At 38.7% G+C, this 21473-nt stretch overlaps 1 non-coding gene across 1 annotated transcript in view; it reads left to right on the plus strand.

Annotated features, from left to right (window-relative positions):
* Nucleotides 1-3226: 3226 nt before the first annotated feature.
* The window catches only part of LOC106546378 (uncharacterized), a 39169-nt gene continuing 20922 nt past the window's right edge, over nt 3227-21473 (plus strand). Inside the window, exon 1 of the transcript XR_015695796.1 lies at nt 3227-3384. This is a non-coding gene — a transcript (uncharacterized LOC106546378). The remainder of the gene's footprint in view (nt 3385-21473) is intronic.

The following is a 21473-nucleotide window of genomic DNA, read 5'->3' on the forward strand; positions in this document are numbered from 1 at the left end:
GTAGTACAAAATAAAAGGAGGATATACTGGAAATCTACCCTAAATTAGTCAGTCTCTTTTGGGAGTTCAGGCAAAGAATTGTAACCAAAATCTTAGTGAAAATGTGGCATTAGAACACTGTCTTTATTTTTGCTGGGAACATCTTGTCTAGCCAAGATGCCCACTTTGATAACAGCAAGTCAAATCTAACAGCAACAAAATGTGTTTATTGGACTTTTGTACTATTCCTTAACTCCAGGATCAAACTTTACAGTAAACAGTCTTTGTAGTGAATGCATTTGCAAAGTACACAGCTTTTAGTTACACCTTAGCCCTCAAATCCTTCCCTGTCACTTCTTTTTTTAACCATTTCAAGAAGTGACTCTAACGTTAGCTAGCAAATATTCCTGGACATAGGCAGGTACCATTCCAATGCAGATTAACTGGCCATGGTTTGCTAACCTGTATAACCATCCTGCTCATCAGGATGTTATTTGGTCTTGTGATGTTTTTGGCTAGTTCTCCACTGACTGACTCCCTGCCTTCTGTTCAGTGCTTCTTTATTTCCCAAAAGTCCTCTTCCCTTCTAGGGGAATGTGATAGCTCAGTGTATGTAATTTGTATGCAAAACATCTTCAGGTTCAGGCATCTCTGAAACATTACCCTAGACGGGAATCCTGGTCTCCAGCCTCTTCCTTAATCATTCTTTGCCAAATGGTCAATCATCTAGTTAAATGTAAATCTTGTGGTTTAAAGAATGGTTCATTCAGTTAGATTGGTGGAAATCAGATAATGAAAAAGAAGTAGGTGGTGTTTAACTCAGATTTCTCCCAAGCCTTGGGCTAGGATGAGGGTGGAGCCTCTTGGATTGGTTATTGTCTGCTTGTCTTTTTGAGTTTTGATTCTAGTTAGCTGTCTCATTTTGTTTTTCTTTAATCTTTATTTGTAAGCTAGCCAGAATTGCTATGTAGTTGGATGGCCTTGAAATTGAAACACTAAATAAAATAAATAAACTTTGCCTATTTTCTACTTTTACCACAAATTTCAGTTTTATATCTCACTGCCCACATGCAGTCCTTGGTATAATCCTCAAGACTTATTTTATGCCCCTTGTCAAGGGAAGTCCTGATTGCATTAGATGGGGTTCTAGTATATCCACTATAAGATATACTATATTTGTCTTGGACTTTAATTCTTTCTTGCCTCCACTTTTCATCTTTAGAAATCCACCAAGCTGTATGCTTATCTAAGTAACCCAACCTTCATCCCACTCTTACCTATGCCACTTACATGTTCTTAGTTTTTAATCTTTATACCCCAACAAGCATTGAAGACAACCAAAGCTGCAAGATGCAAATTTCCTGAAAGGAAAGAGTAACTGGATTGCTGACATCATTGATGTCACAATACTAGCTCCAACAAGCAATCACAATGCCATGTTAGCTGTAGGAGAATACCACATTGATTTACATCAGGGGAGCTTCCAGAAGCGTGAGCATGGAACAACAGTTGGGTTATTATTTTGTCTGTTTCTCTTTAGATGACCAAACTGCTTATACTGCTTGGGAATCTTATATTCAATTAGAGAACTACGGTAACACAAAGAAGGAGGTGACTTGCCCATTGCAGTATACCACCATCCAGGAAGAAGAAGAGGTTATTAATACTGGGTTACATATATACCATGATGTCAAATGATCGGATGGAAAATCCATCAAGGCCAGGATCAGAGGTGTGCAAAACCTTTCAAGGCTGTAATCTGGGAGGGGGGTATGATCTGGAAATAACTGTGGTCAGAATATGACTATGGCCATGTCTCAAAACCAACTTCCCATGCACTTGTAGATAAAACTACTTGTCATTATGTCACACATAATATATACATATTATAGGATGTATAATGGTGAAGGAGCCATGGTGAAGCAGTGATTAGAATGCAGTATGGCAGGCTAACTCTGCCCAGAGCCTGGTTCATTTCTGACCAAGTCAAGGTTGACTCAGCCTTCTATCCTTCTGAGGTCAGTAAAATAAGGACCCACATTGTTGGGGGCAATATGCTGATATTTGTAAACCACTCAGAGATTGCTATAAAGCATTATGGAGCAGTGTATAAGTTTCAGTGATATTGCTACTGCTATTACTGCCTTTAGCTGGCCAAAATGTTGATTGAAGAACAACCTTTGGGGCTTTATAGACCCAGAGATATAAAATTTTGGAAGCATGATATAGAGTAGATCCTCTTACAAGAAAATTGCCTTCATGAATATGACCTATCTCAAAACATCCATTCAATGGAAGACCAACTATAAGGTTACTTTTTAAAATACTCAACTCACCCACTCAACCCCTGCTCTCTTTGTCTTTTTTATTTCTAGGTTGGCTGTAACCTCCAAATCTTTTTATTTTTTTAAAAAAAATATTGTGGTCTCCAGAACAATAATTGGGGCTGAAAATTCTGCTGAGTCAGCTTCTCATTTTCTGAAGTGTTGACACTGATCTAGCATTCAGCATGGATGTTTATCTGAGTCCTGAGCTAGTACTTGAGAAGGTGACACCGGGCAGCCTTTTATTATGTGTTGCTCTCTAAAGGAGTTGGCTGGAAAATTACAGAACTCTCTCCAATTTATCTGGAAGAGACCAGACTGGCAAGGGCTGATTGAGGTCCAGTAATGTTTTGGAATTAACTTTGGAAATACTGTGACAACTGAAGTTTCTAAATGGTCTTTAACAGTACTCCATAAAGAGCATGCTATAAAATATTTGTGGGGTTTTTGTTTGTTTGTTATTTTGTTATTTGCTCCCTTAGCAAGTAATGGAATTGAGATAAAAGGAAAATAAAAAAATCTGCTTGAAGACAAGAGGCTTGGAAAAATCTAACATCACTTTAAGAGTGTGCCAGTAGTAATCTTTTCTACCCATTGATCCCAGAAAGGGAAAGACTTTCTTTCTGTTTTATAAGAGGCACTTGATTCTGGAATAATCAAGACTGAAGGTAGCCCAATGTGTACATTAGATGGCCATAAGATACCACATTTTGTAGTTAAGCTTCTCATCTCCAGGGCAATAAAGAAAATGGCCCTTATTCATTTGGATGGCCTGTAAACTCTGCATTGTGCAGCCTGAGCGTTGAGCAGCTGCTTTGAGCACAGCTTCATCACAGCAGCTCTATGGCAACCCTGTTTACTGACAGGAACAAGCAGCTCTTTCTCTAAAGCACACACCTCAGTCCTTGCCTCTGGAGCAGAAAAGGCAGGAAGACACATATAGTGCTGGCTGTACATTACTAAGCCTGACTAATGGCTCTTTTCTTAAAGGATATCCTGCAGCCTTCTCAGAAGGACACCTTCAACCTGCTGACACAGGTGCAATCGCATGTGGATGATCCCTTTAAGAGCATAATCAAAGGTAAGCCTGACTTCCGTATTTGAAGGCAGGGCTACTGAAGTACAATTGAATTAATCCATTTTCTGGGTTAGCCTAATCCACTGAGCCCAAACCTAATAAATTGGGTTGTGTTTCCACAATCAAGCATGCTATATGAAGCAGATCTTTAAATGAACTGGGGTAAATGTACTTGCCTTACACAACCAATCGCCACCATTTAACTCCACCCTTACATCTCAGAGGGGGCAGCATTCATGGGAAAGTAAGCACTGCATCTTGACAGTGATTTTGGTGTTTTCTCCTTTACTTTCTCTCACACATGTACACACCTTGGAACTATTTTCTTACGCTATGTGTTGAATTTGCATAAAGGTCTGCTGTGTATCATTAGGTGTCCATGGATATTTTAGTGGTTTCGGAAAAGGAAATAAATTTAACTGGGCATGATAGCCATTTTTAATGTATTTCATACTGAAATGACAAAAGACTAGCAGACAATTGAGGGGCAGATGGGCAAAAGCATAATTTGACCTTTAAAAATTAAAGAATGAATGGGCTGGGTAGGATGTCCTGGCTCTCCCCTAAACTTGAGAGCACCTTCTTGATCCTTGATTGAAGTGGATTTGGATCTGACGATGAAAACAATCAACCAGTTGAAATGGCTTACGGAAGTTGTGGATGCTCCATTGCTGGAGACTTTTGAGAAGAGACTGGACAATCATTTGTCTGAAGTGGTTCATGTCCTGCTGCTAGAGCAAGGCGTTGGGCTATAAGACCTCCAAGGTCCCTTCCAACTCTGATGACACTCTATGTCCGTGATGGTGAACCTATGGCACTCGTGACATGTGTGCGCATGCCAGCTGATTTTTGGCCTTCTGGAGGACCGGGCTGGGGAAGGCCTTTTTCACCCTCCCCAGGCTTCAGGAAAGCCTCCAGAGCCAGGGGAGGGCAAAAAATGGGCCTACCGGAAGTATTTCCAGAGGAAATACCAAGCTCAGTTTGGAGGTGAGTAATTAGGCACACGTGGGGAGTAGTGTGGTATGTGTGCACGCATGTGCATCTGGGGTCATGCTTTGCATTATGATGCCAGCATGCATACACACAATTGCGAGCATGCCCTTGCATTTTTGGCACCCAACAACAAAAAGATTAGCCATCACTGCTCTATGTTCTAACATTTCTAATTTCCATTTAACTTCTCTTTTATTATAAAGCAGTGATGGGTTGCTAATTAGTTTACTACCAGTTTGCTCATCCATGCGCTCGCTCGCACAACACTTTTGCACATGAGCAGAAGCATCTGAGTGGGTGGGCAGAGCCTCCCGCCACTGCAACTACCAGTTTGGCCAAAATGGGCTGAGCCGGCAGCAACCCACCTCTGTTATAAAAACACATTCCTCAGAATGCATATGTGTATTCGTATTCTGCTTTTCCTGCCACAACCTCACAAATCAAACTTTGCTATAAATAGCTTGAAGACAAATGGAAAATTACTGAACTTGTATCTGTAAAAAAAAAAAAAAAAGAAACCCCCAAAATTTGTGGATTCTAAAGTTCCTGTACACTCGGGCTGGAAGGTCATCTTGAATGCTAGGGCTGAGGATCCAGTATTGGAACCCCTCATGGTAGAATAAATGCTGTGGCCCTACTGCCCATCCCTGCTAAACTAACTTCTATTTATTTCTCATCTTTTAATAGAACAAAACGTATTTTTGGATTGTTGACCTGTTTATCACTGTTGCGTGTGGTATTATTGATAACACTTGGACAGTTATAGATCTCAAAATTGCCAGTTGTCATCCACCATCATCAAGCATACAGTGTGATATGTATTTGATCTTGATTTGTGTTTGTCGTATACTCTGAGGAATAAAATAGAATATATTTCTAATTATGTAAACTGAGTTGATTGACAAAAAGCCTTTCAAAGCTTCCACCATTTTCAGTTCTCAGCCACTCAAAAGCAATGTGAAGCTGATGAACAAATCTTCTGATCTTAAAATGCCAAGAATACCATTGTTGTGAGTGACATAAAGGTTTCTGTCGACAAGTTCTCAGGGCTTTAAGCCTTTGAAATTCTGAGATGAACTACAGCTGAACTAGAAATAAATGGACTGATTTATAAATGTATAAATAAATTACTGAGAAGATGCCATGGGATCACACATGATTTGGGAGCAGTGGAAGGAACCTATGTGAAAGTGCCACAATAGACTGGATAATATACATCAGAGTTCAGTCACTTAAGCTGTATGGATAAAACATTATTGAAAGGGGATGATGAATAGGCATTGATTGATTGACTGATTGATTGAAAGAGGAACATGGAAAATTAATTCTCAGTACCAGTCTACAGCCATAAAACCCAGGAGATTAGGCTTTTCTTGTTAATTGCAAAGTCATGTCCAACCCATTGCGACCCCATGGACAACTTTCCTCCAGGCCTTCCTGTCCTCTACCATCCTCTGGAGTCCATTTAAGCCAACGCCGACTGCTTCAATGACTCCATCCAGCCACCTCATTCTCTGTCATGCTCTTCTTCTTTTGCCCTTTCCCAGCATTAGGCTCTTCTTCAGTGCGTCCTTCCTTCTCATTAGGTGTCCAAAGTATTTGAGTTTCATCTTCAGGATCTGGCCTTCTAAAGAGCTCTGGTTTGATCGCCTTACAGTCCAAGCGACTTGCAGGAGTCTTCTCCAGCCCCATAGTTCAAAGGCCTCAAGTCTTTGGTGCTCAGCCTTTCTTATGGTCCAACATTCACAGCCATCCATTGCAACTGGGAAAATCATATTTTTCAGTATATGCACTTTTGTTGGCAGGGTGATGTCTCTGCTTTTTAGTATGCTGTCTAGATGTGTCATAGCTTTCCTCCCCAGGAGCAAGCATCTTTTAATTTCTTGGCTGCATTTCCTATCTGGGGTGATCTTGGAGCCCAGGAAAATAAAATCTGTCACTACCTCCATTTCTTCCTGATCTATTTGCCAGGAATTGAGAGGGCTGGATGCCATGATGTCATGATCTTAGTTTTTAAATTAGGCTTTTAGATTAGGCTTTAGGAACTTGCAAAAGAGAGGAGTTATCAAAAGAATATTTTGAATAAGAAGGGCCTTTGAGTAATAGAATTTATTTGAATGAAATCAGTGTTAATAGGCAAAGGAAAAAATATGAAAAATCTTGAAAGCCAGGAAAAACAAATCTGATTAGAAACATTAATTCTGAGTGGACTTTCTCAGGCCGCAGCCTTTCAAAAATCATTTCTGCTAGCTGGCATACTGTTAGGTAAGCTCCCTGTTGGGAGAGTGAGTGCGTTCAGAGAAGCGTTGTGAGAGTGGTGTTGGAGAACACACAAACCAGCATACAGAGACACTGCAGTTTAAATAGGCTTTTACTTTCGTGGAAATAGAGGTATCAGAGTCCATCAAACAGTCCAAGTCATACATGGTTAAGACAGTCAGTCATCAACATCTTTCAGTTAAGGGATAATCCAAATAACTTAGTCCATAATCATACAAACAGTCCGGTACACAAAGTTTGCTAGCAGTTACAATACTTGCAATAGCTCACGCTGTTCACTATACGGCACTTCTAACAGCCAGCTTCCAAACACTCAGATCAGATCAGCATCTAACAGTGATTCTGGCTCCATTTTATCGCTGATTGAGGAAACAGCAACCAATCACATTTACAACATGATTTAAAGAAACAGGTACAGCATTGTTACATGACTTATATATTGCCAACCAAACCGTTAGATTATATTCCTAACACATACTGTATAGCAGGGGTGTCTAGAGAAGAGGGTGCTTACTGTATTGTGTTTCTGTCTTCCTTCTCAGCATTAGGGGCATGAGAAGTTACTTCCCTTGTCTGCCAAGGCTGTGAGTAATTAGAAGGAGTGGGGGAAAATAACCTTTTAAAGGAGGTTAGGAATAGCTCCAGAAGAGGTGTTTATCATGCAATGGTCCTGACTCATGCACAGGGGAATTTTAGAAAAGGCAGAATGGATGCTTTTAAGTTGGTAACCATTCTTGGTATTCCCACTGATCCTTTAATAGTTTCCTTTCTCCAATTAAAACAAGATCTACTAAAGAGGAAAAGAACTGTTTCAAGTAATGTATGTAGTTAATTCATTTTTAATTTTAGCAAAAACAAAGAAAAAGGGCCATGAAAATACATTAAATATGACCCCTTTTAAGTAAACCATTTCCAGAAAAAAAATCATTTTAAAACCCACAAATGGCAATTTCCCATAGAAATATTTAGAAGTCAATGGGAACAGGACTTTAGATATTTGCTTAAAAGGAGGTCCAGATAAGACTAGCTGCCTGTCTCCTGGGAGAGATTCCACAGCGTGGGGGTCACCTAACCTATGAGTTTATTTTAAGCTAAGATCTCAGGCATGATTTGTTAAACAGCTTATAGTTATTTGTTTTGCACGCAACACTAAGCCAGAATGGGTTTGTGTATATCTCTTGCTAAACCAGAAACAAAGCATAAAATGAACCAGGTCCATGCCATGGAATGGATAGCACAGATATGTCAACTTTGGTTAGCAAAAGAAGATGACAAAGTATTTTAGGACAAGGGATGCATCAGATGCGTTACCACATGGCACATTCTTATGAATGCAGTTCTGTTTCTTCTCATAGATGGGTGCTCATGCAAGTTTGAATGAATGAATGTGTCAGCAACTTAGAGTACTTCTACAAGAAACATGAAAGGTGGCATGTAGGGTTAATGTTGGAGGGCCTTTGATTTTATTAGAAATGTGTAGAGAAAAATCAAAGGTTTTGGAAAGTCTAGGATTCCAAATCAGTATCCTGATGGTGATGTCAGCTTGTCTTCTTTCATTGACACTAGGAGCAGGAAGTTGTAGCCCTCAGGGCACATACAGCTTTGTTTTGGAATGTGTGGAACTCTCTCCTATCATCAGTGGTGGTATTCAGCTGGTTCAGACCGGTTTGGGTGGACCGGTAGTGATGACCTGCAGGCGGGCCCACCCCCACCCACCCTTCTGGGCTCTATGCCATCCTGTTTAGCCATGTTTTCTAAGCCACATACATGCATGTAAGCCACGTGCATAAGCAAAGTGCATGCACGGAAGGCGCACATTCACAATTTTGGTGCATGGCGAACTGGCAGTAAACTTATGTGAAACCCACCTCTGCCTATCATCATTATCAAAACCTGGGTGGTATGTTTTCCCACTATGTTGAGAGAAGAAACACATAGTGAATTAAGTGTAAGACCTAAAACAGACTTAATAATTACAAGGAAATGTCTGCCTGAAACAGAAAAAAAAATGAATCAGAAAATTCTAGATCTAACCATGTAGCTTATCTTAGTTCAGAGTTAATATATGTAAAAAAAAAGGAGCAAGTTTTTGATATTGCAAGATGGTTGCCATCTTGACTTTTTGAACCTCATGGGTATTGTTGTTACCTTGCCCAATAAGGCTACTTCTTTCTATGTAATGTGCATCTCTTGACCAACAAAACGCTGCTGATATTACATTTAAAACAACCACTGCTCTTTATTGTTTATTGTTTTTGTTTTAATTTCCATATATTGGAATGAGCTTAGGTTTGTTTTCATAAAGATGGCAACTTATTGTAATTTAACCCCGAAAGCAATCCTCCTCCTCTCTATTCATAAGACAAAAACCGAATATTTTTCTTTGTAAAAGTTAAATACCAGAAGCAAGTCAAGCATGTGTTTTGAGTACAGTTACTGGCAGGCAAAGTAGCTGGGCGCTAAAGTTATTTGACAATGAGGCATTTTGTGTGGTTGGCCTTGAGATGACAGGTGTTATGTTTCAGACTGAACAGGAGATAGAAATGGAGCAAGAAGTTTGATCTAATGTAATGCCCTTTTATAGGAGGTGTTACTCCATTGTTTTTGTTTTTATGCCTTCAACTCAGAGGTGGTATTCAGCAGGTTCTGACCAGTTCTGGGGAACTAGTAGTGGAAATGTTGAGTAGTTAGGAGAACTGGTAAAAACCACCTCTGACTGGCCCCACCCCCATCTATTCTCTGTTTCCTAAGTCTCAGATGATTGGGAAGGAATGGAGATTTTACAGTATCCTTCCCCTGCCATGCCCAGCAAGCTGGTAGTAAAAAAAAAAAAGAATCCTACCACTGCTTCAACTCAGTGTTGATTCCTAGTGATGCCTGGAGAAACCTCTGCAGTTTTTCTTAGCAAGTTTTTTCAGAAGTGGTTTGCCAGTGCCTTACCAAGCTTCCTTGTGTTGAGAGAGAAGGAGTCACCCAGCTGGCTCTGTGGCTAAAACAGGGCTAGAACTCATACTCTCCTGGTTTCTAGTCTGGTACCCTAAGCACTACATCATACAGGCTCTCCATAGTCACCTGACTTGGCCATGCATATGCAGGTTCCCTTCTCAAAGGTTGTCAGAAGTGCTCAGCAAAATAGGTGTAATCAAACCTGGGTCATACAAGCCATATAAGCATATAACCTAGCCAAACATTTTTCATGACTTCATAGGCCAGTGCCATGCATTTAAAAAGAAACACAATTTTCCTGCCCTCTGTGATACATGTTAATGGAAGTATTTGTTAAAAAAATTATTTTCCATTGAACATTTTCAAGAACGGCTCAGGATCCCGTGAGACATTCTTGCATTTGCTTAGGTTCAAGGGCAAGGGATATTTGGGAATGGCCTCTATTTCATTCTGCAACAATGCTTCTCAGCAGCTGACATTTTTGCCCCTAAGCCTTGGAAATCCCCCTTTTTTAATGAAAAGGCTGATGCTTTGAATTAAATTATTAAATTCAAAGGAACCAAAAGGACACCACTACTAGACAATATATATATAAGGTAAGAAGAGGCTGTCCACTTCATTTCCAGCTTCTCTTTCTTCACATATTAGTTCAAAGCTCAGCTTTTTCCTCCTCAACTAATCTCTGCACTCATAGTAAGGCAACCATTTGGTCTTACACTTACCCCTTTGCATCTTATTCAGTCATTCAGTTTCTATTACTATCTACTTTTGCAGGACTCTGGGTGGATTAAAATAAACAATATAATAATTTAAAATGAGTAAAATGGTTCTGCTAGTAGGAAAACAAAATCACTTGAACAGGCAAAACATTTTCAACATTAACATCACAATAGGAACAGGCAGGTGGTTAAGGCTCCCTTGAAGGATAAATGCTCAGTGTCTTACAAACTTCAGTGAGATCCAAAGGACAAGTAGGGTGACAATTTACTACAATGTTGTGGTTACTGTTGTTATTATTATACTCAGCTTCTAACTACTTGGGTGTGGATTCTTGCTTCTTGTTTCCTACCAAAGTTCTTCTGAGGCTAATTCATAGCCAAGTCTTAGCCAAGATCTTAGCTGATCTCATTCTAGAATGCTACAGCTTATTTAAGATCAAGCCAGAAAGACTCTATCTAGGTGAAGATACAAGAGAAATGAAGAGCTAAGCTAGTAGCCATTCTTTTTCTTTTTCTTTGGGTAGTTTCTTTTAATCAAATTGTGTGTTTATCTGAGATAGAAACTAATGCAAACTAACATAATGTAAAAAGAAGAAAAGAAAAACAGTTAAAAGTACAAGAAAGGGAAAAAAGTTTAAAAAATAGATTAGAAAAAGATTAAAGAAATGGTTTCCAATCTTACAAAATTCCAATGTTACAAATACAAATCTCTTACTCTAAATTTACAACATTACTTTATTCTTTCTATAGTCTATCACAGGAGTATCAAACTTACAGCATCACAGCGGCATTACACGATGTATCAGGACGTTTCCCCCCCTTTGCTAAATCAGGCGTGGGAATGACCAGCACATGATGCATTCAGTCTGGTGGGGCACGGGTTTGACACCCCTGGTCTATCCTGTCTAATCATCAAATTCGTACATTCTGAATTTTTTTTTTTTCTGTTTTACACAAAAAGTCCATAAGGATTTTCAAGAGACAAATATAGCTATGGTCTTTTCTTTGATCAAAGAAGTCAATTCAGTCATCTCAACAAGTTCCATCATCTTCCTCCACCATTCCTCCATTATGAATAAGATTCCCTCTTTGAGCCAAGGTGGCGCAGTGGTTAAATGCAGCACTGCAGGCTACTGCTAGATCAGCAGTTCAGCGGTTCAAATCTCACCGGCTCAGGGTTGACTCAGCCTTCCATCCTTCCGAGGTGGGTAAAATGAGGACCCAGATTGTTGGGGGCAATATGCTGACTCTCTGTAAACCGCTTAGAGAGGGCTGAAAGCCCTATGAAGCGGTATATAAGTCTACTGCTATTGCTATTGCTATACTTACAAAATATTGCTACAGTTATCATCTACAAAAACAAAGATCTGTGATATGCTGCTAGAGAGAAATTCCCTGAGGATGGGCTCCAGTATGAGTTTGCAAGCTCAGATGACTAAACCTCTGGTCCTGGTGACTGACCCAGATTGAATCCTTCAACATTATCCTAGGACATGTATATTCACCTTTATTTGACTTTTTTCAATCCCAAAAGAAAGACTTCTGGTTTCAACTGTAAATCAATATTAAAGTCCTTTGAGTTAGTGTATGTATTAGAATCCAAAATATTCTAGCTTTTTTACATGTCTGTCATGCATGTCATTCTTATTCATTTTCCCACCCTACATTCTGAACAATCCTCGTCACCACATGTTTTCCTGTTCTTTCATTTGTATATTATACCAAAAAATTGTAGCCCACTTATCATACATTCTTTCACTTGTTGTTCTGCTTTCAATTATAATAAAAGGGTATACACTTTAACAATTACAGGTTTATCATTTGTATACAAATCTATTTCAAATTCAGTCTTACAATGTTCAAAACCACAAATTCTTTTGTCTGTTTTTGTTATAACTGTAAATAAGGAAAGTATTAGCAACTATATCGCTCTTCCACAGTTCTTCTCTCCCCCGATTTCATTTTGAATTTCCCTTGACAAATACTAGTACCCCACAACAGGTGGTTAGTCATTTGTGTTATCTATAAATGTTTCTTGTGCTGAGAACAAAAAGATGTTTTCGAATACAATCTACATTTATATCTATTCTGTATTTTTAATATGGCATATCCAACATATAGATTTTTAAAACCCAAATTAAATCTCAAGCCATGTCCTTCTCATTTCAATAATCCTCTACTTTTCAGCAGCATCCATTCTTTCAAACAAATCAAACAGGAAGCTGAAAAATATAATTTCAAATCGGTTAGACCTAATCTTCTTCTTTCCTTTGCATCTTGTAACACCTTATATTTATCTCATGTTATTCCCCTGCCATACAAATTTAGATTATATCCTTTTGCCACTGTTTAAATGGTCTATCAGTTGTCAAAACAGATATTGTCCGAGACAAAATTCTAACATTATTCTAAGCAAGGTATTCATTTTTATCTCAAATATTCTCCCTAGCAATGACAATTTCGATATCTATTTTATTTTCATTTTATGCCTTACCATGGTTATTTTTAAACAACATAACATTCATATTTTTTGTAATGACTCCCAGATATTTTACTATCTTCCCAATTTTAAAATGCATTTTATTCATCAATTCTGTTTGATCTTGTTTTTCATTTCTTCCATGTTATTTATTAACACTTTGTCTTCTGTTTGTTGATCTTAAAATCTGTGATTGCCCCAAATTCTTTTAATATTTCTATTAATGTTTCAATTTCCTTTAAAGGATCTTCCGAAACCAACTCCAAGGTATCTGCAAAACCTCTTTATTTATAAGTTTCTTTTTTTAAAATTTTTAATCCTACAATCCTCTCATCTTTTATCTCTCTATTTGGTATTTCAAAAACCAAAATAAACAAGAGACAGTGGACATCTCTGTCTTGTTCCTTTTTGCACAATAGAGGGTTTTGTTAGACCTTATTAACAATTATTTGTACTTGTGAAGTATAAATCGACCTTACCTATTTTATAAAGTTCTCTTGAAAGTTCATATCTTCCAAAAAACAAAACAAAACAAAAACCACAAACAAAAAGAGAAAACCAAATTCAAATAGTCAAAGCTCTTCTCTGCAAGTAAGCAAGTCAATGTGGCATGTTTTTCATTATTTTGCTATGAATATTTCAAAATAACCTACACATTTCTAACCCTGTTTTTTAATAGTCTTTTAGGTTAAAACCCACAATAAACCTCTCATGAATAAATTCTTGCAAAATGATTTTCAGTCAGTCAAGAAGAATCATTGTAAACTTGATGGCAGTTTCTTTACCCAATTTTTCATAACCAAGATTATTGTCTCTCCATATTTAAGTGGGAGATGCTGGTTTTTAGTGTTTGTATCATTGCTAAATTTCAATTCAGTGCTCCAGATTTTAGCCTTCATATCTTGGTGAACTGTGGAACTTCAAACCATCCCTTGTGCAGGGCAGAACATTGCATCCTACAGTGGGAGAGACACTTAAATCCAATAGGAATGTGGATGGGGAATGGTTACACATTGAAGTGGGAGGGAACTATTACTGCACGCTACCGCTGATGGCATGCACATAAAACTATTTTTTAACCAGGGATTCATGCTTTTTCAGAAGAACAATAAATCAATTTTAAAAGTGGCCACTGGGTAATTGATTGGATACTAGGGTTGCTGTGGGAAACGAGAGTTTTCAAGTCACTACATGGTACTGGTATGTCCTCCGCTAATAAGTAAGTACTTATAACCAAGGTTGTAATGGTTTGCACTAGATTGGTACTGAAAAAGAATCGCCCATCTAATGTTAACAGAATGATGAAGTTACACCATGAAAATGAAGTTTCCTTTGCTTGTTCCTGTCAGCTGTTAGGCACTTTTCTTTTTAACAATGACCTTGGCCTTCTGCAGCCAACCAAAAGCATAACCCTGCTTAAAATAATCACAATCAGGTTTATGCAGATGTCATAAGGAAAATACAGTCATAATCTGCCTCTAGGTTTTTAGGGTTGGGTTGTTTTTTTTAGCTTTTAAGAGGCATCAAATCCCTATGGGTATGTGAGTATTATAGCACTTCTTCCATCTGCTTTCTCACAACCCCCTTTTTAACCTGTCCTATGACTTAAGCCAGGGAAAGGATTGTTTATGTGGCCATATTTAAAATCACTTTTTAAAGAATCTGAGGTGCATTGTGGGAATGGAACAAATCAGGTTGGGTTATTTGCTTCTTAATATACATCAAAAAAGAATGTTAAACCTGTTATAAAGTTTTGTTATAAAGCTTTCAATGAGGATTTGTATACTGCACAAGCCAGAAAGAGGGTTGAGAAAATATCTACAGATCCTTCACATCCTGGACATAAACTGTTTCAACTCCTCCTCTCAGGACATTGCTATAGGGTTGCATGCCAAAAACAACTAGACACAAAGATAGCTCCCCCTCCCATGCCATCACTTTGCTAAATCCCCAATTCACACAGCGATGTCTTATGCATAAGGATTTTTACCCATGTAGTACAGCTGTATTACTATTATCCTTGTCTTTCCTTTATCTTTCTACTATTGGTATCCTGTGATTTATAACTTTGTTTTTTGTATCTTATGATTTATGATTGTATCCTATGGTTTATGATTATGATTTATCACTTTGTTGTTCATATGTACACAGAGAGCTTATGTTTGTATGTACACTATATGTTTGTCATTTGTATGTGCACTGAGAGCTTATGCACTGGAGACAAACTCTTTGTGCGTCCAATCACACTTGGCCAATAAAGAATTATATTCTATAAGATTCACACTACCATTTTCTTATGCTTGCTGACTCAACCTAATGAAAAATAGCTTTACCAATCTTCAATAATAGTGGCCAAATGAGGCTCTGAGCATTCCCCTCAAAGAAAGGACTTGAGTCACTTGCATCTCTGGGCCAATGGTGACCTCCCCTCCTTAGTGAGTCACTAGTACTCCAAATGTGAGCTAACCATTCTGACTTGATTAATGAGGACAGCTTCAAGCAAAAAAAAATATTCTCATTTTTAAAAATACTGTTACAACACTACAACTTGATGCATATTTTTCTCCTCTGTTATTTTTGAAAAGCACTGGAAATTAGTACGCAGCCTTCTTATATGGTACTTAACACTTTGGGCTTCTTCCTGATAGTGAACTGTTCTCAGGATCTGTATCCACCACATTCACAAAAGTCTTGAGGACAGGAAGGTCTACACATGGCCTCACGGTTGGGTGGGGCTCTTGTTTCACCAAAAAGATCTTTCTGGCTTTTCTTCAGTATATTTTTTGGTAATACCTCCTTTGTTTCATTCTTTGCCCATGACTCAACTTCTGGCTCACATTTGTTAACTGCTGATAACTTCAGCCTTGACAGAGAATAAAACCAATCAAGGGAACCAGCTCCATATTTCCAAAATGGACTTTGTTTTTTCCACTAGAAAGTTTCAGGTAGAAAAGGTGATAGTCTCCAAAAAATCTTTTTGAACTTCAACTACCAGCATCTCTCACCAGGAGCGATGCTTTCTTTAGTTATTGGGGGTTGTTGTTCACAAATGTCTGTGAGACACACTACATTCTGCATCTGGATTTAGAAGGAACAAGGCTTTGGCTGACTTAACTTTTTACAAGGCAGAGCAAGCGGCTCCTTCAAAACTACAGATCGGATATCTGGGTCACCTAAAGCACAATTCTTTCTCTTCCTTCCATTCCCACAGATGAAATCTGTATAGTCTGCTGCAGAGCAAAGGGTTCAAACCCCTCTTAGTTCATTCTGTCAGCAGATGTTCACTTGGCCACCTAGGTAGTGGAGGTTACAATAACACTACAATCCAGTTCTTGATCTCAGCAGTTGAGGGCTGCGGAAATATTGCCCTTACTTCAGGGAGAGTATGTGCTTCAAAGCCAGCTAAACCATTAGTTTGCATAAAGAATGGTCTCCTTTTATGGACCTTGTTACCAGAGACTCCTTTGAGCTGGGCAGAATGGCTGCCACAGTATTTGCTAGATCTCCAAGGAATCAATGGGAACTGAGCCATAGGAGATGAATAAGACATTCTGGGCAAAGAGGGAACTATCAAGTTGTATATTCTTAAAAGCTTGGCACTGTGCCCCCAAATACATCACAAACAGATGTTTCTACAACTACACTCTGATGGAGAAGTACTGTAAGCATGCTGCCAGCTCTGATGTCAGCTTCCTCCTCTCTCTGAAGATCTGATGTGTTTGGCAGTTTGCCGTCTGGGTAAGCAGTATAAATGAGCAACTCCCACTTTATTAAAATTTGTCTTGTTATTCCAACCAAACATGAGAGCTGGTAGGGCACAGTGAGGTGGCTTGGCAAAGTTCTTTAAAATGATCTGCGGCCTTGTACCTAAATAGGTGTAATAGTTGACTTTGCATTCCTACTCTTCGTCTGTATGGCTTATGGTGCAGACCACGAAAGGCACTCTATTTATTCCAAGAAAAAGGCCTGGCAATAGAACATACAACAAAGTTGTTTTAAAGTTCTTTATCATATTTGTGGGTCAGGTGGGCAATTTTTTCCTGGGAAATAAAAAGCAATTCCAATAATTTCTCAAGAGTGCTCCCTGCGCCCCAGTGACAGTAGTATCATGGTTTAAATTTTATTCTTTAGTTTATTTATGTCTTAATACTAAGAGATACAAAAACACAAAAGAAAATAGTAGGAAAGATGGAGGAGGGAAAAGGACTGGGCAAAGTGTGGGGGAAAGGGGGAAAAGAAAGAAAAGACGTTGACTTCTGACTCCCTTTGGTGTGCTAGAATAAAATAATAACAGCAAACCTCACCTTTTTACTTTTGCATAATAGTATAAAGTAGCCATTTCTATAACAACAAGCCTATCTCGTGGTGTTTCTTTAACAGTGATACTAGTGTAAAATTTAGGTTTTACATTACTATCATATACTATCAGTATAATGGGTCGATGAGGGTTACGTCAGTATATGATGATCATTCCTCTTTTTCTTAAGTGGGCAATTCTGGTTGGAGGTTGTGGGAAAGGTGATGTCAAGCCCTTGGGGATTCTAGTACCCAGAGCCTGACTCACATATGAATAAAGCCCTTGGAAGAAACCAATATATAGATAATACCTAGTTACATATCTTTACCCTGGGTTGAATGGGAGATGAGGCAAAAGCCTGAACCCTCAAGGTTTCTAAGATGGAGAAGAGGGAATACAGGCTCAGAGCTCAACCTAAGGAAGCTGGAGTAGATGCCATGCCAATCAGGCAGCTATCAAGAAGGTTTCAGTATGCGTTCCTCCTAAAAAAACAAACCCACCTAAAATTGGTTGATAGTCCTGGACTCATCGTTCTCGTGAAGTCCTGCACTGAGCTATCAAGTGGGTACTTGAGAAGTTTAAAGAGCATCATTTTTAATAGGAACAATTAGAGAAATTGGGAATATCCTTGGAAATATCTCTCTGCTGAAAGTTGTTTTCTTCATACTTGCCAACCCTGAAGAAGTTAAGCTGTGTTTAGGAAAGTTCATGTCAGCAAATTCTGTTGGAAGATAGTCAGGCCAGAACAGGAAATTTCAGTCATGTTCTAAGTCAAGCTGGACTGATGCCTGTGGCCAGTAAGAACTTCACACCAGCTCCGTTCAGTGATTAAGCTACAGGGATAGATTCATTCAAAACAACATCTACTGCTTTCTCACTAACACATGGGACTGTGATCGCCAGCATCCCAAGTTGCTACATGGAGTGAAAGATGGGAACTATAAGGGAGAACTTATTTCTTGTAAGGAGTATAGACAAAGGGGCAAAACTATCTTCTGTGTTTATTTGCTTTGTGCTTAGAGGGATAATCGATAACAACTAGATTATGGGTTAACAGAATTTCTGGTCCAATGGACGAGATCTAATTACAATTGTATATATGCAGAATGCCATTGTACATGAGCATAAAATTCCAATTCACTACTTTATGCCTATACAATGCCATTTTGAATGCCATGTTATGAATATGTAAAATCCTGATTGTCATTTACTGCATGATAAGATTTAACAAACATCCCTTCTTCCCTATTCATCTGTTAAATTAAGATTTTATTTATAATGTAGAATTTTGTCATGATTTTATACTTTAAGAATGGAGCCATAAGTCCTGTTTCTAAAACTCAACTATAGGGATGATGGCCATGAATTAAGCTGAAGACTTGTTTTGGCAGTAACCAAAGTCTGATATTTGTTTTTCTGGAGATTGGAGAAATGTGCTATTTATTCAGGGCCCTAATGCTTGGGAAAGTGACTCTCTGTGGCAGGAATACAGAATCAGTTTGAGAATTTAATCTTTAGATAGAAACCCCACACAAAGAACTATATTATAGGCCTACTACAGTAAAACATACAAGTCCTGTAGCTCCTTAGATAAACAAACACATATTGAAACTATAATTTTAAAATGATATTTTCCAGCATTTCCAGCAAATAGTATTTTCATAAATACTGTGCTAAACTATGGCTTCTGAGTCTATATAGGCAAAGGTTATGAATACCAAATATTCTATGATTGTTGTTATTTACACTCTAAGTGATAGTTCTGACTGGATTTGGTACTTTTGACTATCGGATCTAAGATAGTTGAAGATGTAGTACTGTTGTGATATATATGCTGCTCCAAGTAATATAACTTTTTGTAATTTATGGGTTGAAATTCAACAACTTTTTGTAATTGGTGACTTGAGATATCATCTCTTCCTCCTCCTCCTCTTCCTCTTTCTTCATCATCATCAATCTTCCTTTTTCTTTTGCCATCCTGCATGGGATTTTTTTAAAATTTTGGAGTCAGTATGATTTAGTGATTGTTTTTCCATTATGAAAAAGGCCTAATTCTTATGATAAATGTATATGGTTAATAGCCGGTTTGCAGCTCCTTTATTAAATAGGCAAGGTGTAACGGAATGCTCGGATGACATCAACATCATTTTCTTGCTGACAGGAATTGTGGATTAAGTGTTTTCTGAGACAAGAGATGTTTTGCTTCTTGGAGGAGTGCCAGCTAATTGGGTCTAGTTGTGTTCTGCTTATAGAAGGCCCTGAAGTGTTCCCAAAGGAACTCATGTGCAGGTAGCACATTTCCTTAGAAATTTTTTTTTCTAGGGTAGGCAACCTTTTCAAACTTACAAGATTTAATCCTTTCTTCAGACTTGAAGATTCACAAAGTGATAATGTTACCAGAGAAGGCAGGATTGGCATTTTAATGACCTGAAGGAAGGGGAAATGTTTGCTTGTTTTTTAAAAACTTAAAACTTGATGTATTTTCTCATAACTCTTGGTAAATTTCCACCTGAGTACCAAAGCTTCATCTATTTCACACGGCAACTATCTATTGTTCTGAGAACCATCTTTTTTGTGATAATGATATCTTGGTGTACCTTCTTTGAAGTTGTCATCTTTTATGTGCCACACAAATTTTCCAGGACAAACCTTTCTACCTGTATGGCCTCCTTTGAGCAAATTTCATGTCCTGTATTTTTCAGGGTGCAGCTGCAAGCCTCTAGTGATGGATTACCCACAACTTCCGGAGGCAAGTCGTTCCACTGATTAATTGTTCTCATTGTCAAGAAACTTCTCCTTAGTTTTAGGTTGTATCTCTCCTTAACAATCTTCTATCCATTACTTTTTGTCCTGCCCTCAGATGCTTTGGAGAATAGGACAACCTCTTTTTCTCTGTGATAGCCCCTCAAGTATTGGAAAACTGCCATCCTATCACCTCTAGTCTTTCTCTTCATTACTCTGGACATACAGTACCTAGTTCCCACAATCATTCATCATATGATTTAGCCTCCAGATCCTAATCTTTGTTGTGCTTCTCTGCACTCTTTCTAGAATCTCAGCATTTTTTTTTATCATGGTGACCAGAATTAGATGCAGTATTCCAAGTGTAGTCTGATAGTACAAATTATGTTTCTTCTGTGAGGGCTGAAAGCAATTCCTGAGTACCAGAGGGGTAAAAGCTCTTCTTTGACTTTAGTTTCCAATAATCACACTATTGATGAGGCTTGCCCTTCATTTAATTCTCTTTTCTGGACAAATGTGCATTGTTTTCTGGGAAATAAAAAGGATTAGGAAAGCTCCTGTCAAACTCCATTGGACTTTGCACGCATCAAATCTGATAAGAAATCAAGTAATTTTGCCCACAAAGAGCCATGCTAGCTACTCACAATGAAGCTCAGATGGTACTTAAGCATTTGCTGAGGCCACCAAGAGCTGTGTTTATTATTCTGAATAACACTGAAGAGTTCTATTGGATAATTCTCTGCAGATAGAAAGAGAAAATAAATCTGTTGTTTCTTTTCTTGCCTGATTGCCATGGCATAGTTTTTAATGTAATATTTATACAGCAATCAAATTCATCCACAGACCAGCATGGCAATTATTCATTGTCCTCATACTTCACTGACTGCAACCATTCCATATACGATAGGGCAGTGATGGTGAACCTTTTTGTAAACGTGTGCCAAAATTGTGTGTGCACATGTGATAGCCCACATGTATCTCACACTCACAATGCAATGCACCCCGCCATCCACATGCATGCATGATCCCCCCTGTCCATGCGTCCATGGCCTCCCTGTGTGTGTGTGGGGGGGCGTTTTCTCCCCAGGCTTCAGGAAAGCCTCCGGAGCCTGGAGAGGACGAAAAATGGGCCCAAAGAGCCAACAAATTTCCCGTTGGCCCATTGGGCCTGTTTTTCACCCTCCTCAGGCTCCAGAGGCTTTCTTGGAGCTTGAGGAGGGTAAAAACGGCCTCCTGCGGCTCTCTGGAGGCCTTCTGGAAGCTGGAAACGGATCATTTCCAAACTTCTGGTTGGCCCATTTTTTGCCCTCTCCAGGCTCCAGGAATGACTGCTCGCATGCCGGCAGATATGGCTTTGTGTGCCATAGGTTTGCCATCCGGGCCATAGGGCATTATGTGCTTTTATGTGGGAAAGGGACATTTAAAACCTATCCTATACATGACCAAAGAAATGTTCTTACTTCATACCTCAATGAAGGTTCTGGATCAAGTTCAAGAATTTATATCTCCCAACCTCCTAGTATCCCATCAGACCCATTAATCTGATCTGGTCCCCATCTTTGTAGATGAGAATTTTTTGAAACTGTTCAATCTTTGGGAGATACTGTACCCTTTCTTGGACATACATATAAAATAA

The sequence above is a fragment of the Thamnophis sirtalis genome, unplaced genomic scaffold (assembly GCF_051295495.1).
Source record: "Thamnophis sirtalis isolate CommonGarterSnake01/CBP01778 unplaced genomic scaffold, rThaSir2_p1.2 scaffold_3, whole genome shotgun sequence".
NCBI classification, from domain to species: Eukaryota; Metazoa; Chordata; class Lepidosauria; order Squamata; family Natricidae; genus Thamnophis; species Thamnophis sirtalis.